This window comes from Corvus kubaryi, unplaced genomic scaffold (assembly GCF_017639235.1).
Source record: "Corvus kubaryi isolate FWS band 111438036 unplaced genomic scaffold, C.kubaryi_AGA036_p1.0 37354, whole genome shotgun sequence".
NCBI classification, from domain to species: Eukaryota; Metazoa; Chordata; class Aves; order Passeriformes; family Corvidae; genus Corvus; species Corvus kubaryi.
Window position 1 is genome coordinate 7695925 of NW_024581116.1, and position 6142 is coordinate 7702066.

Below are 6142 nucleotides of genomic sequence, written 5' to 3' on the forward strand. Positions count from 1 at the left end.
AACTTTACTGGAGAGTTACTGTCCTTGGAGGTCTCTTGCAAACTTCTGTTGTGATAAATACCAGAAGTGAGACCTTTCTCTGCCCTTCATGCCAACGACAGACCTTGAATCTTTAAAACTATCTGTCCTTCTCAAACATTTGAACTTAAAAAAGCATGACTATGAACAGAGCAGTATTTTTATTGTTTGTCTAAAAATTCCTTCTAAATCATTCAGACTTTTCTTTCTTTGCCATTCTGTAAAAAAAAACCACCAAAAATCTAACTAGCTTTGCAGTTCTCTGCAAGAAGAATCCAAGATAACTCTTGGACCCTTAACAAAACTCATGGGTCCACAAGAAAAACAACATATACAAGTTGCATAATTTTGCATGCTAAGGCAAATAAAGTCCCTCAAATTTTATAATCGGGTTGAAGCCCTTTAAGTTCTCTAAAGAGGAAAAAAACCTCTCAAATCTCATTAAAAAGTAGGGAGTTTTAGAGTATAAATGTTCTTATGAGATTAAGGAAATAATGAGAAAAGTTTGATGGGTTTCATAAAGGATTTCAGAAGCTATTCCTAATATCACCTCTCTAGTATTCACTAGGAAATGGATGCCAGCTGGTTTTCTCCTAATTTCAAAGTCACTGTCACTTACAGAAATTCACAGCTGATCAAGCGGTAGCTGTAACAAAAGCAAAGGTTATACTCTATCTGTCAAGTCGGCCTTTTAAGCCTTCCTAGCAAAGGTGTGAGTTCTGAGAATAAACATACACCTTGTACTGCAAGGGTGCAAATTAATGCATTTCAAGTTAATGGTTTGCAAAGTGGTTGAGAACTGGGAAGGAGGCATGCCAGTAATGCAAAGTACTTTGGTTTGCTTTTACTAAGTGCCAGTGCTCTTCTTGCCTGGTTTAGCTAGTTGAAGTGTACTCTTTTTTAAATTGCAAATGACACTGTAAGGTGATGCTGGAATCCTTCAGAGGTCTAAAGGTCTGGTTTTTTCCTGCACTACAGAGACTCTACTTCTGTGTGCATCAATACATGTATAATGTATACTAATCCTTATTGAAAACAAAGGCACAAAATATGGTTAAATCAATGCTAAAGGAAAACTTAATATGACTACAGGCAGTTAAGTATCCTTCTAGTAAGGTTATAGATATATTTCTCTAACTCTTCTCCTGTTTTAATGAAGGAACTTCTTTTCTGAAGTGTTAATGCAAGGTTCTTTAAGGGTATTTTTTCAAATCTTTACTGTTCTTGCTCCTAGAAATGAATAATTTTTAATCTAAAGTTGTAGGAAAAAAAATTAGAATTTCTTCAAACTTGATCATGTCAAAAAAATTTCTGTGAGGCCACTCATATAATCAGAATTAATTAACTGGTATGTCAATAGCCTCAGTCAATTCCTAGAGGGAAGTCTACTTCCAATCTCAGATTCATTGTTACTCAGTTCTAACTGCTTCCACCTAAAGTAATAAGGAATCTAATTAATAATGGTAAGAACTTGAGGCTATTCCTGTGGAAGCTAAGGCAGTCTGTTTGTTTTGGATTTTTTTTTCCATTGTCTTTTTTTTTTTTTTTTTTTGACTGATATGAGCAGTAAGGAGCAACCATAAGATATTTTAGTCAAATGAATTGTCACAATTATAATTTGTCAAAACTGACTATGTAAAAGGGCAACTCACTGCTCCCTTCCAAAAGGGAGAGGTATAAGAAGGAGTGAAAAATACAAGTTCTGCTTTCTCCTCGCGTGGAGTAGCACAGCTTTGTTGCTCAAGCTGTCACCTAATAAATCCCCTACCTGAATCTCACTTACCTTTGACACTGCAATGGGTGGTTGCCATCTACTGGTCCCGAGCAATAATGCAACATGGCTCAGTCCACATTTGGGATTGGTATTTTGCATTCCTGACTGAGAAGAAAGCCTATCTTAAGTATTACATCTTCAGCCTTAAGGAAGCACAAATAGGCTATATTTGAGGTGTGAGTGAAAACTCTCCTTAATGTCCTTACGGCTGTTTTTATCTCAGGAGTCACTCTGAGGACTAGAGAAAACTAATTTAAAGGCCAACGTCTGGTAAAAACTAGGCAAAACATGTGGGCAAATATTTTGCAATATTTAATTTCAGGTCTGAGGAGTGGTATTTGGAACAGAGTTATGGGCTTGGTTTCCCTGTCCCATGCTTGGAAAAGAGTTACAAATCTCCGGGTGGGATTAAAAATAACCTGTAATCTGAGGGTGGAGTGGCCAAAACCATTACCCATAAGGTTCTTCGGAGGTAGACACCAATGTTATACTTATAAAATTGTGTTATACTTATAAAATGGATCAATATATTCTTTTTTTTTTTTTATTAAAAAGAACCCCAAACAACAAACACCAAGTTGTATGAGAGGTACTAAAGATTAGAGAATTCATCTAGGACATAAGGTGTGGGTTTGATGGCCTTCTCTATTTAAGAACATGGAAACCCACAAATCAAATTTGAAGACTCTCACCTCCAAAATGCAAGATGTGAACTGCAGATCTTGGTGCCTGTGCTTGCCATATAAGTAGAGATGCCTGACTAAAAACAGAGAGGAAATAAAGGCCAGGAAAGTGGAGCTCTGAAATACATCTTGAGTCCAGAAGAAAAATTGGGGCAGACAGACAACACACCCCAGATGTCCTGTGTGAAAACAAAGGAAAGAGGACTCATTGAGAGGTATCTGCCGGGGAACGGGAGTCAAATATGTTTAACTCTAAGGCTCTACATGCCCAGTGCATCCTGGCTCTTCTCACATCTGAGCCTGGAAAGAGTGCAACTTTGGGCCTCCACCCCACTGGAGATGGACTGGTCCCACCAGCTCCTTTCATGTAGTGCCCAGGGGCCAGCAGTGTGTGGTTGCTCCCAAGGCAAGAGTGCCCCTTGCATGGAAAACAGGGCTCCTTGTGCAGCAAAGCTCTGGCTGGGATTTTAAAAATGCCAATGTGAGCTGCAGCTAGCAAAACAAAAAACCAGCTTGGGCTACTGGGATGGTGGGGTGGAAATGACATTTCTGAGGATGCAGGACAGCCCTAGGCTTCACAATGAGAATCATAACTAAAACTGAGCTAGTTTATATTTAGAGTAACTGGTTTTCCCTGTCATTTTACAGTAGCGGATCTGAAGTCAGGGGGTTAAGAGTGAATCTTAAACCCAATAATTTACCATGAGCTGAGCTAGTGCTCCATGTCTGGGTCTGCAGACAGCCTGCAGCTGAGCTTGAGCCTCCGTGCTCCTGCTCAGCAAGGGCTCAGCATATTCTGGTTCCACAACTATTAAACTTTTGAAGACTTGCTTCTGTTTTACAGACATTCTTTATTAAAGTGTATTTGTTATCCCATGTTCCCAATCAGACACTGAATATTTTGTCTAGTTATCTTACTGTGTTCAAAAGGAAGCTGCTAGTGTCATACTGCACCAGTTAAAAACAAAGGGGTCCAGGTAGAAGGAAATCTCAAAGTCTCAGGAGCAGGCTGTGCCTATATGCCAAAAGATTAGTCAGTGGGAAAGAAAGCCAGCCTGACTGAATAGGGAGGTTTTGCTGGAACTCAGAGAAAAAAAAAAAAAAAAAAAGAAGGGGCAGGCAACTCAGGAAGAATACAAGGATGTCATTAGGTCATGTAGAGAGAAAATTAGAAAGGTGAAAGCTCATCTAGAACTCAATCTAGCCTCTACTGTGAAAGATAATGAAGAGGGTTGAGGATGAGAGGAAATGGCCTCAAGCTGCATTAGGGGAGGTTCAAGTTGGACATCAGGAAGAATTTTTTCACCCTTTTTTTGAAAAGGTGGTTAAGGATTAGAATAGGCTGGAGAGGGAAGTGGCCGAGTCACCGTCCCTGGTGGTGTTTAAGAAACGACTGGTTGTGGCACTTAGTGCTAGGGCTTAGTTGGCATGGTGGTATTTGGTCAAAGGTTGGACTTGATGGTCTTGGAGGTCCAACCTTAATGATTCTATGATACTAGCTGCTCTAGAAGATACTGATGGAATAAGCTGAAACACTGATGAAATGAGAACCACAGCTGAAAAGAAATAATTACAACTTGCAAAAGTACTGATCCCACCACTGCATGCACAGCTCAAGTTACTTTATCAAGTGCTATTGCTACTTTTTCTTTCACCAACTGAGGGAAATTATACTAATTTCTTCCTTCATTCTGTATTTCCTGGATTTATAGCTATATATGTATACAATGTGTGTGTGTGTATGTGTGTATATATATATATATGTAATATCTATATATACACACACACACAATCTGTCCTGTTTTCTTTTCCTAGCAATACCTTATATTAGCCTTAATGATTTATTTGCATTTGCTTGTACTCTTAAGAACTCCTTTTAATTGTTGGAATTAAGTTTTCATTTATTTATTAAGTTTAATTCAAGATTATATTATCTTGTCCTGTACAAAGTCTGGTTTTCAGAATCATAATCAAATGAATGCTGTCATTACCAGAATACAAATAAACATTTTCATGAAAACTTTCTACCAAACAAGATTAAAAATAGAATTTAAACATGCCAAAATTCTATCACTAACACAAAATAGTTTTATTATTTTTAAAACAAACTTTTACAACACACACTTAGAGCTTTACCTGTAAATCTATATTCACTCTGTTAAGTAGCATTCTACAATAAAATAGTTTTCTCTGTACAATTCCTGTCAGAAATATAATAACATTGACCCAAATAATTCAAGTTTTTCTTAGGTGAAAAGGGGACATAGTAACTTCAGGTACTAAACTGAATTCCTAAAAAATTCATGAAAATTGTTCCCTATTTTGAATAAAACCCTGTACCAGAAGTGACATTTCAGGCCCACAGAAGGCAGCTCTCTTCCCCAGCCTGCCCCACTGCTGCCCCAATGTCTTCCTCCCAATAACCCCTAGGACTGAAGGGCTGTTTGCCCCCTGCCTCTTTTCTTCTCCTTAATCACAAAAGTGGGGGAAGCACCAGCTTTGGTAGTGTGGCACAGCAGAGGACCTGCCCCACTACTAGGGGACTAGGAAAAGCACATGGTAAACATCACCCAGGAAGGAAAACAGGGTAATGTTGCTTGCAGCAGCTGGTGAAAGTTTTGTGAGCTGCCTCCACCTGTTTGCTTTCCCTGGGCCACAGTCGGGAGCACAGGGTGGGGCCGGGTGTCTTATCCTTGCCTGGCACTGCTGCTGCCAACACGTGTGAGGCAGATCACCCTTCCACTGCTCTCCCCCCACGCAGGGGTGGGATGTGCTTCAGCTCGCAGTCAGGGCCACAGTGAGGGCAGGGTTTGCCCCTATGTGCCCAAAACATTTCACTTGTGGAGTGGCTATAAGCTGTACGATGGGCTCTGGGCCATGCTCCCAGCCCTGTGAAGTTGATCTCCTGGAATAAGCCTAGCCAGGGTCAAGGGGGCTCAGCCAGTCTCCATGCCAGTTACTACCTAGCTTCTCAAAGAGCTAAGACAAGGGGTTAATTTTAATGCTGTTTAATTATAACATCACTTAGACTCTGTCAAATATAAAGGAAAAACCAATGTTTGCCTGGAAAAGTTACATAAGTTATGACACCCTTCTACATCTCCGGCTGGTGCTTTATGAAGTTGCAACGAACGTATTTTCCAGCTAATGCTTCATTTTGTGCATTTTTACCAACAGAAAAACTAATGATCTTGGAAAGAGAGTGATGTGTTGAGACTGTAATTCCTCCCATCCATATGCTTTGGTTAAAGCTAAAAATAGATATGAATAAAAGGAAGGATGAAATGGATTAAGAATCTTTTCTTGGCCTTCCAGGAGAAGTATGTGTGGGAGATAGGGATCAGGTTTTAATTCCATTTGGTAAATTTGCATTTGAGATTGTATGAAGAAAAGAACTGTGCTTAAAGGTTTGGAGGACTCTTTCTAGTCTGGAGATCATAGGTCCCTAATTGCCCTTGTCAGTGATGCAGTCAGCATGATGTAACATGGATGTACAGGAATCGCTCTTAAGTAGTATTGTTCTCTTGAATGAAAATTGGACGCATCTACAGATATTGTCCTCTAATTCTTAGCCCTCAGCCAAAATGAGTGGAAAGGCACTCTTATTTACGCGTATAAACTTCCTGATTTGCAATCCACTAACAGAATGTATTATGAGGGACAAAGT